Source organism: Ambystoma mexicanum, chromosome 1q (assembly GCF_040938575.1).
Source record: "Ambystoma mexicanum isolate Mex_15411 chromosome 1q, UKY_AmexF1_1, whole genome shotgun sequence".
NCBI classification, from domain to species: domain Eukaryota; kingdom Metazoa; phylum Chordata; class Amphibia; order Caudata; family Ambystomatidae; genus Ambystoma; species Ambystoma mexicanum.
The window spans coordinates 76,795,135-76,809,673 of NC_090922.1; the positions used below are offsets into that span (position 1 = coordinate 76,795,135).

The 14,539-nt window shown below is 47.5% G+C and overlaps 1 protein-coding gene across 1 annotated transcript in view; it reads right to left on the minus strand.

Annotated features, from left to right (window-relative positions):
* The window catches only part of TCF25 (transcription factor 25), a 1,148,081-nt gene that overhangs the window by 887,203 nt on the left and 246,339 nt on the right, over positions 1-14,539 (minus strand). The gene's annotated exons all lie outside the window — the stretch shown is intronic.

Below are 14,539 nucleotides of genomic sequence, written 5' to 3' on the forward strand. Positions count from 1 at the left end.
TGGCATTTGTAACGCGCCTATACACAAGTGTTTCAAGGCGTGACGAGGCAGGGAGGGGGAAACAAGGGGGAAGACAGACAACGATCCTACTAGGCTAGGTGTCATTTAGATCGCGCAAGTGCAGCGGTAGGGGGGGAGGGAAAAGTGCAAGGGGAAGGGGAGGGGGGAAGTGCAGTACAGGGTAAGTAGAATAAAAAAAAAAATAATAGGGCCAGCTGGTGGCAAGTGCAATGTAAGTGCAGACAAGTGCTGGGGATGGGGGGCTGTAGGGATACAGAGACAGTCCCGCAGTGCAGGGGTTGCCAGGGAGGCAGTGCAAGTGGAGAGTGGCTGGGCCAAGGACCGAGGTCGGAGAGAGTGGCCCAGTTGCAGATTCAGTGCAGTTTCAGTGAAGAATTTAGCAGGGGAGAGGGAGAGAGAAAGCAGAAGCAAAGAGGAAGGTTTTGAGGTGCTTCCGGAACCGGAGATGGTTCTCCTCAAGTTTCAGGGAGGCAGGAAGGCTGTTCCAGATGGAGGCCCCTGCCGCGGAGAGAGATCTACCCCCAGCTCGTTGCTTCGAGAAGCGGCTGACCCTGAGGGAGTTGGAGACGGATGAGCGAAGGGCTCGGGAAGGAAGATATTTAGGAAGAGACAGTTGAAGGTATTTAGGCCCCAGAAGGCCTTGTGGACAATGCAGAGGTTTTTTAACTTAATCCTCGCAGCCACTGGGAGCTAGTGTAGAGATTTCAGTCCTGGAGAGATACGGTCCCTGGGCTTGAGGCCAAGGACAAGTCTCGCAGTCCTGTTCTGGATGAGTTGCAGAGGGCAGAGAGTGGAGGCAGGCAGATTAAGATAGAGGCTGTTACAGTAGTCCAGCTTCGAGAGAACCAGGGCTCAGGAGACAGTGAGCTTCTGGGGGAAGGAGAGGAAGGGAAAAATACCTCTGAGGAGGTGCAGCTGGTAGTGTGACTTTTTAGAGACGTCAGATATATGAGGAGAGAAGGAGAGTGTGGAGTCGAAGATGACCCCGAGGTTTTTTGCCTTGCAGGTAGGAGCAGGAAGAGGGCCAAGAGAGGCTGGCCAGAGAGCTGTAGGGAAGGAGGGAGTGGGTGTGCCGATGAGTAGAATCTCAGTCTTACTGGCATTAAGGCAGAGGTCATTGGTGGCACACCATTCCTGGATAGCAGACAGACAGTCAGAGATGAGGGAAGGAGAGGAGGAGGCCGAGGGTAGCCTGAAAATGAGCTGGGTATCGTCCGCATAGCACTGAAAGTTGGGGCAGAGAGCGGCGAAGCGGTGGGCAAGGAGTGCCAGATACTGGTTGAAAAGCCAGGGAGAGAGAAGCACAAGCAAACACTGACCAGAGCTTTGGTGTAAAAGTATATAATTATTTATTTAAAGGCACACTTGTAAATTACACTAGCACAAAAGAGGTAAGTAAATTCAGCACACAGTCACTATTATATATATATATATATACATACATATGCAACCCTAATTACTTATTAGACAAGTCTTAGTGAGAAACATTACTTATTTTCAGACAGAGGTGAGTGCTTAATATAAAATGTCACTCTAATAAGTTATAAAAAAAAGGGAGGGAAAAAGGCAGAGTTATGGAAGCACACAAGTTTCAAATACTTTTAAAAGAACCACAGTAAGGCAGGATAGGCAGAGTTCTACTGGAGAGCAAGGAAGTCAATTGCAAGGCCCAGCTCTTGGAGAGAGCAAGCAGAAGGGGTCCAGGTTCACACATTGGGGTTATGCCCAAAGAGTCTTGTAGATAGTTCGCACAAAAAGGATGAAATTAAAGTCAGGAAAAGTTAGCTAGGTTGTCCCAGGCCAGCCCAGGTTAGAAAGTCGAGGCTTTAGTGTCACCCCGAACGATCTGTCACAAGGGAGGCCAGACGGGACACAGTACCTTAAGTGTGAAGGAAGCTCCAGCGGGGGCAGTTGTTCCTGGCAGCGGGTGCAAGTCAGTGTTTCGTCCAGAGGAAGAGGAGGTCTCGCCGTGGAGGAAAGATGAAGGTCGTTGCACTGCCAGGGAAGAAACCAGCCGTGGAGTTCTTCGGTTAAAAGGTACTACCCTTCTCTTCGCGGTAGTGGTAAACCGTGGTATTCCAGTTGCCGGGGTGCTTGGCACGGGCAAGGCGGCCACGAGATGCTCCAGGAAGGTGAAAAGAAGGCAAAACTGGTTATCCCCACCAGTCAAAGGAAGAAGACTCTCCGGACTGGAGATCTTCTCTGTCGTCGGGAAAAGTGGTGAGACGGTTCAGCAGGGCTCCACCGGTGGTGTCGTCATTGCAGGTCGGCTCAGCTTCTCCCTCCTCGGATTCTTAGGTCCTCTGGCGACTTCTGAAGTTCCAGTCCCCTAAGCCCTGCTTTTATGCAGCAAACCCCCATTCATTCATCCTAGCTGTCAATCAAACATGGAAAGTGGTGAGCCGGCCGGCTCACCACTTGGGCCAATCACACAAGAGTGCGACTTGAGTTGCCAAGGCAACTCAGTCCAGGGTGCCTAAACCCCCTCCCACACCCCCTGTGGTACCCAGACAGAGTAGAAGCCTGCCAAAAAGTGGAACAAAGGGCTCGACTTGGGTTGAAGTCACAGAAGAGAACACAAACGCCATTTTAGAATCGAGTTCTGACAAAAAATACCAACCGGTGAATTAATATTAAATAAATAAACCAGCGGTATGTTCGAGGCTATAGGAATTAAATAATGAAAGTTGGTAGCCTCGAACAATGGGAAAATCCCATAGAGATATATTTGCGGTCGAATATAAAAAGTAGTATCCACTGCCACCAGCCAAAACTCAATCAGGGGGGACGGAGACGTGCCCCCTCGAACAACAGACCCCGGGGCAATCGAATTGCCCCGACCAGTACGTCCACAATATGATGGTTTGTACTGGTTTCTGTTCATAATTTGGGACTAGCAAAGCCAATGGTGACTTTACATGCCCTGGGAGACAGTAGTCAGTCCCAGGGTATGGAGTCTATGTTGGGGGGTCGCCAAGACACCCCCTGGGTTACGGCACGGAGGGTGCTGTGTAACCCACATCAAAAACACATGAAACCCTATGGGGTAAAAAACCCCATAGCCCATAAAACACATGTCTAAGAGTGTGAGTAAAAGAGTCTCACTCTTAGCAGGAGAAAAAAAAAACCCAAAAATCCAGCAAAGCTGCTGGGGGACTCACTAGGTTTGGTAAATTAGCCTTTACAGAGAATTCTCCCTAAAAAAAAAGGGTGTTTTGACAGGGGCGTTCCTGTCGCACCATCTCTAATATAATGTACAGGGTTCCATGATCTGCCACGTGTCGATGTCCTCACATTATTTGTTTTTCTGACATGATGTGAGAGTACTGCACATCTGTAGGTGTGCTTTTGTTCCGTTTGTTTTCTCCCAAGTGGGGAGGTTAGGCGGGCATGTGATTCTAAACAGATACAAGCCATAGAAAAACATTTACTGTGTAAATGATATTGGTCTTCTCAGGCTTGCAAATATGGTTAGTTTCATATGCTTTGCATAGAGCAGCAAACAATGCTTGTAGAAGTAGGAGGGTGAACAGATAGAACAGGGGAAAACAAATTCTTCATAAAAGGCTCTTTGACCTGGAAGTCCATTCTTGCCTGTGTGTCAGTACATTAATATTGTGTGAACGTGGTCAAGGAACTCCGTGTTGCTGCTTTACATATTGTATCTAATGGGACATTAACAATGAAAGCGAAGGTTGCCCCAGGGCTTAGTGTAGAGTGTGCTTTCAATGCTTCTGTATTTTGAAAGACTCATTTTAAAGTCTGCATTTTGTTTGTACACTTTTGGTCGACCTGAATTCAACCCATGTTTTTTGTTATGGTGGTCGACCTATGCGCTTTCCCCACCCTCCTAACGCCCACCCACACACACATAAATGAAAGTCTTTTAAAAACACCTATAACAGAGACAGAGGGTATGAAGGCCATTGATAACATAACATCTTTATTATGCTAGTGCTTTGTTTTTTCCCTTTCTTCTCATCACACAATGAACCCTCTACGGTTGTGTCTGTGTATTGTTTTGTTGTATAAATGTCAATAAACAGATTAAATCACACAAAACACCTATAACAGCTTTCAATGTGAATAAAAGGTTAATGTGCCAGTTGTAACAGTTGTACACATTTTGCTATCCATCTGAGGTAGAACCTGATCACTTTTCTAACACAGTGTGTGTAGAGCCCTTTCTACACTACTCCCCAAATTTGGGAAGAATGCTGTGCGATAGTGTCATCCATATGTTTATGTTTATTGAGTTTATATAGCGCTTTAAGCCAAAGCGCTTTACAGTATAACAGGTACAGTAATGAGAGAAGCATATTTACAAACATGAAACAATACTTAAAGGAGGGGGAGGGGAGGGGAGAGGAGGTAGGTGATGGGAGTTACAATGTCAGTTTTGAGGTAAGGGGAGTGGGAGGAAGGGTTAAAGGGGAGGGGACGGGAAGTGGGGACGGGAAGTGGTGGCGGGGGGAGGAGTCCTCTGGTGACCTCCCTCGCCCATGAGTGTTTTCAGTGTCCAATTTGAGGGCATAGGGGGAGGGGGGAGGGAAAGGGGGTGACAGGGCGTTAGAGGGGGAGAGAGGTAGGGAAGGAGAGTCGGGGGGAATGAAGAAGAAGGGCTTTCAAAGAGGAGCGGAAGGATGAGTAGGTAGGGGTGGAGTGGATAGAGAGAGGTAGGGAGTTCCAGTGGAGGGGGACAAGAGTTGGAAGGAGTGGAAGCGTGAGGAGGCACATGGGGCAGGGGGTACAGTCAGAAGGTTGCGATGTGCTGAGCGGAGAGAGCGGGAGGGGGAGTAAAATGAGAGGAGAGAAGAGAGGTAGGGTGGGGCAGCTCATGTAGAGATTTGTAGACAAGACAGAGGAATTGAAATTTCAGTTGTGAGAGGAAGGGATGCCAGCCCAGTTGAGGGAGAGAGGTAGAAATAGAGTCTTGAGGGCCAAGAAGACAGAGTACAGATAGAGGAGCGGTAGATGGATTTAAGGGGAGTCAGGTGAGAGACAGGGAGTCCAAAGAGGAGAGAGGAGCAGTAGAAGAGGCGGGAGAAAATAAGGGAGGAGATTAGGAGTTTAGAGGCATGGAAGGTGAGAGAAGAGCGTATCTTGCTGATGTTGAAGAGGTGGTGTTGACGGGCACGAGAGGTTAGAGAGATGTGGTTGGAGAAGGAGAGAGAGGAGTCGATATGGAGTCCACGATTGCGGGCATGGGTTGAGATAGGGGGGTTGGAAGGTGGAAAGTGGATGAAAGGAGGGGGGAAAAGGGGAGAGAGTGTTAGGAGGGAAGAAAAGCACTTCAGTCTTGTAAGTATTGAGAGAAAGAAAATGGGATGACAGCTAGTTTTTTATGGCCATAAGGCAGGAAGAAAGTGTGGTGGTGGTGGTCTGAAGTGAAGGAAGAGAAGGAAAGAAAGAGTTGGGTGTCATCAGCATAGAAGTGGTGGGAGATGCCAAAAGAAGAGATGACTGGGGCGAGAAGGGAGGTGTAGAGAGAGAAAAAGGGTCCAAGTATGGATCCCTGGTAGACGCCATAGTTCAGGGGGAGGTTGGAGGAGGTGCAGCCGCCCCAGGAGACAGTGAAGGATCGATTGGAGAGGTAAAAGGAGAGCCAGGAGAGGACAGAGCCTTTGAAGCTGAAGGAGGACAGAGTGCTAAGAAGTAAGGGGTGATCTACGGTGTGAAAAGCTGCAGAAAGGTCAAGAAGGATGAGAATTGAGGATTGTTTAGCATAGCAAGCAGTGAGGAGAGAGTTGAGGATATAGGTGAGAGCAGTCTCAGTGGAGTGTTTAGGGCAGAATCCAGACTGAGAGGTGTGGAGGAGGGAGTGGGAGGAGACGTAAGCAGAGAGTTGAGAGTAGGCTAGGCGCTCGAGGAGCTTTGAGATGAAGGGGAGAAGGGAGATTGGTCTGAGGTTGGAGGCAAGAAGAGGGCTAGCAGAAGGTTTCTTCAGGATAGGGATTAAGGTAGCGTGTTTGAAAGCTGAAGGAAAGGTGGCAGAGGAGAGACAGATTTTGAAGAAGATGGTTAGGTAGGGGATAAGGAAAGGGTACATTTTGGGGATGAGGGAAGTGGGGATGGGATCAGAGGGGGCAGCAGTAGAATGAGTTTTGGACAGGAGACGGGAGACGCAGGCTGGGGTGATAGGAGAGAAGGTGCACAAGTGAGCAGAGCTGGAGGAGGGGGAAGGAGGGGAAAAGGAACCTATGACATATGACCCTGTCAGGGGCTAGAGGAGGCCCCGCTCATCCTGGGCTAGGCAGCCTATGCGGTTACAGCCAGAGCTGGTTCAACCTCAGTGGTGGTGTGGGGAAGTCGAGATGTACCCCAGTCCCAAGCTCCCTAGAGTGTCTGGATACATGCAGGGCTTTTTGTGCCACTGTCCCTGCCCCTATACCCATTAGCTTCGGTTCTGGCAAGGTTTCTTTTCATTCTCTTTCAGAGCACATGAACTGCAACACACACCTGAGCCCTGGGAAGCCTGACTAAAATCACAGTCTAGAGAAGAAATAAATGTGGAAGTGAAATCTGAACTACCACAACCAGAATGCACTTAGGTGCAACAGACAAGACCCCGCCTGGAACCGGAGGAATGGGTCAAGCACCAAAATGGAATGGACTGAATCTCCCAAAACTAAAGGAGACACCAAACACCCACATCAAGAAACCTAGACTGACCACAGGTGAGCAGTGGGGCATCAGCAAAAAGACTTGAGACTGGAAAGGAACTGCAGGGGAAGAGGGAAAACCAAAGAACACTTCCCAAACCCAGTTTGGAAAACAATTCACACAGGAAGGGAAAATACTCAAACTACCCGTCTGAGTACATGGCTCCTGGTAGGAGAATAGAGACTGAAAATGGGGTGGGACGAGAAGGTTTGTTAAAGATTTCCAACATACATCCCGGCTCACAGGGAAGTAGCTCAGAATTTTGGAGGCTATTGGCTTAGGGAGCCAGAGAGAGCAAGGGCTTAGCTATAAAAAGCTACCAGTTTCAGTAAGGAATTAAATGTTTTACGGGTGAGGTCAGGAGCAGAGTAGGTGGATCAAGAGACGAACAAGAAGGCTGTGGAAGGTGAAGGTGTTGGAGAAGGCTGTTGAGGGCTTTGGGAGACTGAAGTTAAGGTGTTGTCTGTAGTCAACTAATGCTGTAGAAAATCAGGGTGGAATTGAAAGACTGGGCTAGGGAAGTGGGAACCCACTACAAATTTGCATAAAGGAGCCGGGACCACTGCTCTTCTGAAGACCCCACTTGTCTCTTTACTCAATAAGTTAATTAAAAAGTTGGAAATTGGGGCGTGACCTGGATGGTGGGCTGAGTGGACATGATCAACGAGATCTCCCACCAAGGCTAGCGATAAAGGTCTGCTAAATCCCCCAAACCCCTCTGAAATGCGCTGAGAGCGGATCGCTGTATAAGATTTGGGTGCAGTGATCTGCTGGAAGTGTCGACAGGCTGAAGAAGCTGCCAGCGGCAGCGGGATCGTGAAGTGGCAGTGGTGTCAGCGGAGGGGCGCCAATGGCAACAAGGTGGCCGTAGTGACCCTCAGGCCCTGAACCCGTGGGGAGATGAGGCGAGACGGGGAGGCCAATCAGAACAGCGTGGTCTGGAGTCGAGTGTAGGTGGATGCAGACAGCGACAAGGTGAGAAGTGGAGCAAGAGCCGGCTGCAAGCAGGCACAGGCGGCAGTGATGGAGCAAAAAAGTCGCCTGGCAACGGAGGAGGAGCAGGAGAGAACGGGGCTGCGGAATGCTCCGACAAAGCATGTGCAGAGCACCCTTGGCGTGAGGGAAGGCTGCATACCGCTGATCTTCACCAAGCCCGCACAGTGAAGGTTGTGGAAGAATGCTGCAGCGTGACTGCCGGCCATAGGAGAGACGCAGGTCTCCAAAGTAAAAGACACTAGGGTCTGGTGCTCATGTTATGCAGGCCAGGGGTAGAGGCGGGGGACTTGCCCACACTTGTGGTAGGCTCCTGAGTAAGGGGATATGCTTGTGGATTGCTGGAGGGGGAAGTGCGCTGAAGATCCCAGAAGGGGGTGGCCCCCCTGGGGGTCAGGAGTGAGGGGGAATGGGAACGTGCTTCCAGCAGAGGCTGACTGGCCCCCAATGGAATACAGACAATGGGGATTCTTAAGCCTGGTGCAAAGGAGGGGACAAGACCACCTTGGAGGCAGAGGAAGGGAGTCAAGGGGAGTAAGGGGCCGGTGGTCAGCTGCCTGATTGCATGCCTGGGAGCCTCAAGTGGTCGAACTGAAGGTGGTAGAACAAACCCGGGCATCAACTGGGTCTAGTTGGATAAGGAGGAGAGAAGACAGGCTACGAGGTGGTAGGAAGATGTAACTGAAAGCTGCAGATGGGCCTATGTCATCTTGCCCCGAAAGCTCTTTAATACCAGATGAGCAGGCAGCATATAAATGGGACCAAAGAAGAGGGGACTGGTGGAGCAGACTAGGAAGTCCAAAGACCAGGCTGTGCAAGGACAGACAAGTACCATGACACAATCTACAATCCAGTTCACACCCCTGGGGAAGAGGGGAGCTGAAAAAATGCTGCTCACGAAGGAAGATTTAGACTGCACACTGACTAAAATAAGGAGCGACATTACAGAAACAGTTAAGGTTAACATGGTGCACATCAAAGAAGATCTGTCCTGCCTTTGATGGTGTGGCCAGATAGCGAGCAATGAAGACGTGAGTCCTGTGAAGCTCCCGCAGCCGCCAGCAGTATCCTGTGAAAATATCCTGATTTTATAGCGAGAAAAGAATAAGAAAACACCTGCTGGGAAATGAATATGTGAGGAATACCAGGACGGAACACGGTCCGCGACATTTGCTTACTAACAGAGATATTTGGAGTGGAGCGGTGAGACCCATCGGTGCGAACAGCTTTAATTAAAATGGCCACAGAGACCAGACTGCTTGGAGGTGCACCACCTACAGCGAAACGCTGCCAATAATAGAAACAACAGCACTGGGAGCCCGCACACGACACTTGCCGACTCGAGCATAAGTGTGCTCCACTGTCAGGAATCTGAGGAACGGCACAAGTCGGCGCTTCTTGCTTTGCAAGAGGCAATAAACTACATTTCCCATGAGGCGTTGGGAAGTGTGTAGTTCTCCTATCGCGCGCTACAACAGCTGCTCATTAGCAGCAACTGTTAAAACACGCCGCCGCCCGTGCCTCGGTGCAGGTAATTAATGATTGTCAGCACGGGCGGCGGCAGTTTAGGAGCAGGCATGCAGAAATTCTCAGATGCTGAAGGACTGATGGAGCTTCCCCGGGCCGCGACGGTGACGAACAGCTGAATAAACACGGGCCGTGGCGGTGAAGCAGGCTCCCAAAAGCTTCGGGCATCGCTCTTCAGCGTCCGGATGTCCTTGTGAGGCATCCGGACCATCAGTTAAGTGTTTTTGACCCCAGTGTTCATATTCTGGAGTTGCTATATGCTTACCTTGTTTATTAATTGATTACTTCAACGCGGCAGTGGGTGTGTGATGTAACACGCCCTAAGATACATGCCATGCATTAGACACGCCATGTGGAGAAAACATGCTATAAAGCTCTGAACGGATAAAACAGGGCACTGGGAAAGATATAGAGACTATTTAAAGCACACGTATGGGTCCACACAGTACAAGGGCATGTTCGTGTGTGTCTTTTTTCCTAAATCATTGTTTGTGGCTTCATTGTGCCCGACGGGCCATGGGTCTCGTGTCTTCATAAAAAGGGGCACCCCTTTGTTTGTGCCATTTAGCTTGTAAGCCAATCTATGTGTGTTCAAGAAATGACTGTCCAAGCCCTATGGTATGTTCAAAGTCCATGTTCTAGGTTATCCGCTTGTGTTTGTGAGGTGCAAAGTGGAGTTTAGAGAGCTCCTATGGTTCGTATGTGGCAAGGTCATTACAGGTATAGGAGGTCAGGCTAGGTGTTCAGGAAATAGAGGTATAGGTTCAGGAATATCGCTATATTGTATGTATTTGCTTGTGTATGTTCCCCTCCTTTCCTTTGTCACTCCATCCCTTTTTCCCTAACTCCATCTTCCCCCCATTGGCTGCCACCTGGCTTCCTGTGATATCAGTTTTCAGGCGCCCGTACCAACCACGGTGGGAGGGGTCAATCTATTTGGCTTCTGTGGTTCAGAAGAGGGGATTGAGACCCCTATTCCCTTATAAGTTTGACAGAATTACCTGCCCCCGATTTCGGGGTAATTGAACCACCCAGGCCAAATGGATACGAATCCTCCCCCTTTAGCAGATGTGCTATAAGCACTACAAGACATACAAGTAGAGTTGGTACAAGCTAGACAAGAGTCTAGTATATTGAAAGCCCAGGTACAGGGGTTGATCGCACAAGGCACCCCGCTGGATGGGGCTGGAACCTCTACGGGAGGGCAAACTGGTGGAGTCCCGCCTACTGTAATTGTGCAGCCCCCTAGTAGTGTGCCATTAGCCGCACCAGAAAGATTCACAGGAGACCCTAAGAAATACATGACCTTTTTAACACAATGCAGACTTCATTTTTTGTGTAAACCTAAGGCGTTTGAGACAATACAAGCTAGAACAGCATTTGTTATTTCCCATTTAACTGGAGATGCGGCAGCATGGGCTATGCCTCTGGTGCAAAAGGATGATCCATTATTATATAATTGGGATGGTTTTCTAGTGGAGTTTGGTAGGTTATTTGATCGCTGAGAGGTGTCTTTGGCTCAAGACAAAGAATTGTTAGCTTTAAGACAAGGAACACGCTACTTGGTTTCGTATGTTACCCAATTTAACAGGTTGGTGATTGAAACTGATTGGCCTGAGAATAAACAGACTATGTTGTTTTATCAAGGGCTCAAAGAGGAATTGAAGGCTGCTATTGCTCAAGTAGAACCTCAGCCTAGTACATGTACCGCCATGATTGACTTAGCCCTAAGATTGGATCATCGTATTGGAGAACGCAAGGGGGAGAAGAAAAGACGAGAAGTTTTGCCTTTTGCTAGGTTGGATCGGGGTAAGGGAAACAGGAATACAGAAGGAGAACCTATGCAAATTGGTGGAATAAGGGGGCCTTTGTCTGTTGCAGAAAAAGAGCAATGGAAGGCTAATAACTTGTGCCTTTATTGTGGACAACCAGGACACTATTAGAACTTGCCCGAATACCCCCAAGAAAGGAGCAGGGGTGGATAGAAGCAAGGTTGGCATGGGAAAAGGACTGGGCCGGCCTTAGGGGGAACGCAGGCGACAGGCCCAGAAATTAATAGGTTCCCCAATTGGAGTGCAAATACGACAGGAAAAAGAAATTCACATTTGTACATTTTGGTGACTTTACTTTTTGCCTGTACTAAGCAGCTAGTGTCTGCAATGGTGGACTCAGGCGCCACCGGTAATTTCATTGACATTGGATTGGCGAAAAGATTGGGTTTACCTTTAAGGGAAAAAGCTCAGGTTGAGAGGGTGCAATCAGTGGATGGATCACCATTGGTTTCAGGGCCCATATCTCAACAAACAAAACCCATTCTAATGAGGTGTGAGTCTGGACATATAGAGGAAATTGTATTTGATTTAATAGCGGCACCTCAATTCGGGCTCATTCTGGGCATGCCTTGGTTACTTAAACACAATCCCAGGATTGATTGGATTAAGCGGGAGGTGGTATTTGCAGGAGTGGAATGTGAGGGTCACATGGAGGAGGAGGTGAGACCCGCATTATATTTGGCAGATCAGGTGGCAGAACCACAAATGGTGGGAGCAATGGCTGTGAGTATCCCAAATCAGTACCAAGATTTAGCTAAAGTATTTGACAAAGGGGGAGCAGACAGGTTACCACCCCATAGATCCTATGATTGCGTGATTGAATTGGAACCAGGGGCTAAATTACCTTGTAGCAGAATCTACGCTTTGACTGAAATAGAAAACCAGCATTTACGTGAATACCTGGATGACATGTTAAGTAAGGGATTTATTAGACATTCCACCTCACCTGTGTCTTCACCTTTGTTCTTTGTCCCAAAGAAAGAGGGAACACTTAGGACATGTATTGATTATAGAGCATTGAATAAGGTGACAGTGAAGAACAGGTACCCCTTGCCTTTGATTTCAGTATTATTGGATCAAGTAAAAACAGCAGTGGTTTATACCAAATTAGATTTGAGAGGGGCTTACCATTTGATCCGTGTGAAAGAGGGGGATGAGTGGAAGACAGCCTTCAGGACTAAGTTTGGTTTGTTTGAATACCTTGTGATGCCTTTTGGTTTGTGTAATGCTCCGGCAGCATTTCAATACTTTATGCAGGAGGTGTTGAGTGAGTTTCTAGATCAGTTTGTTATAGTTTATATTGATGACATTTTAATTTATTCCTCTTCTGAAAAGATACACATAGGGCATGTGAGAACAGTGTTAACAAAATTACAAGACCATCAGTTGTATGTAAAACTGGAAAAATGTGCCTTTCATACCACTCAAGTGGAATTTCTTGGTTTTATTTTGACTCCCTCTGGTATTGTGATGGACAAGAAAAAAGTACAAGCAGTTACGGAATGGCCAGCGCCTCAGTGCATCAAGGATATCCAGTCCTTTTTGGGTATTGCAAACTTTTATAGGCGCTTTATATCAAATTTTTCACAAATCGTTACCCCCATTACCAAATTATTGAGGAAAGCCACTAAGTTTGATTGGAACACTGAGGCAGAAGTAGCTTTTCAAGAAAGCATTTACATCAGCTCCTGTATTGAGACACCCTAACCCAGAAAAACCTTTCCAAGTGGAAACGGATGCTTCTAACAGGCTGTTGGAGCAGTTGAGTTGAGTTGAGTTTATTATTTATAGCGCGCGCCAGACCCGAGGGTAACCGGGCGCGTTGTTCAAGGATACTTTAAACTTTACAGGTTACATATGATTACAAATAGTGATTATACATAGTAGAAATTACATAATGCAGGCCATGGTATATACATGTAACATAATATAAGCAGGAAATATGCAGTAGGGAGAAAGAGGATATATAATTATGTACATAGTACGTTTGTAGAACAGTGGTAATGGACTATCGGTCATTTTCTTTGATCCAATTGATACAGTTGGATCTGAAGAGAGCGTAGGATTGGGGGGATCTCAGGCCGGGCGGGAGGGAGTTCCAAAGCTGGGCAGCTTTGACCGGGAAGCTGTTTCCTCCGGCCGTACTTAGTTTGAATGGGGGTATCATTAACTGGTTAGAGTATGCTTCTCTGGTGGGTCTAGTGGAGATTTTTCTGTTGAATCTAGCGGCTATGTATTTAGGTGCTAGATAGTTGATGCTTTTGAAGGTTAGAGAAGCTGTCTTAAGTTTGATTTTGTCCGCTGTGGAGAGCCAATTAGATTGTCTTCTAGCTTCTGAAATATGCTCCCTTTTTGGAATTCCTAAGGCAGCCCTAAGGGCATTGTTTTGTAGTGTTTGAATCTTTTGCACCGTGTGTTTGTTGGCTCCTATATATAGAGCGTTACAATAGTCCAATTTCGACAGCACTAATGCTCGGGCAAGGGTTAGGCAGTTGGCAGTGGATAGGTATGGTTTTGCGGCTCTGATCAGCTTGCAGGTATATGCGGTGCTGGATGCCATTGCGCTCACCTGTTTGGTTAGGGAGAGGTGGGAATCAAGGTAGAACCCTAGTGTTTTTACCACTTTTGCCACCTTGATAGTGTTACCGTCTATGACGAAGGATGAGTAATGTCTCAAAAGGATGAAGGAGTATGGCATCCAGTAGCTTTCTACTCTCGCAAGCTTACTAGCTGCGAACAAAATTATTCAATCACTGATAAAGAGTTATTGGCGATTAGAGCAGCATTTTTGGAGTGGCAACATTATTTGTTGGGGGCCAAATATCAGGTTACAGTGGTCATTGATCATAAAAACTTACAATACTTTAAGACAGCTCATACATTAAGTCCAAGGCAGTTAAGATGGTCACAGTCCTTTAATGAGTTTAATTTTGTAGTCACTTTTAGACCAGGGAGAAAAAATGGTAAGGCGGACGCTTTATCTAGGCAGCAAAATATGGAAAGCAGTGTAACCGAAGTGAAGACTATCATTCCTGCGGAAAAGGTAGTAGGAGCAGTAATGACTCAATTACTGAGACAAGTAAAACAAGAAATGAAAGGAAAGATCCAATTGAAATGGGGAAAAAGTCCTGCAGAAACATTCCACAATGGGCTCCCCTATTATGCAGGGAAATTGTTTTTACCGACGCTCGCCTTGCAGAGGAAGGCGATGCATTGGTGTCATAATTCACCTTTAGCAGGACATTCAGGAAGCAAAAAGACCCAAGGGTTGTTGGAGAAATATTTCTGGTGGCCAGGGTTAAGACAAGATTCTATGAAGTACATTCAAGAGTGTGAAACATGTGTACGCAGTAAGTCAGACCATAAAAAAAAAGCAGGGTTACTCCAGCCACTACCCACCCCGGAGAAGATTTGGAAACATATATCCATGGATTTCATTACTGATTTGCCTCCGGATGATCACTATGACACAATCTGGGTGGTGGTGGATTATCTATCTAAAC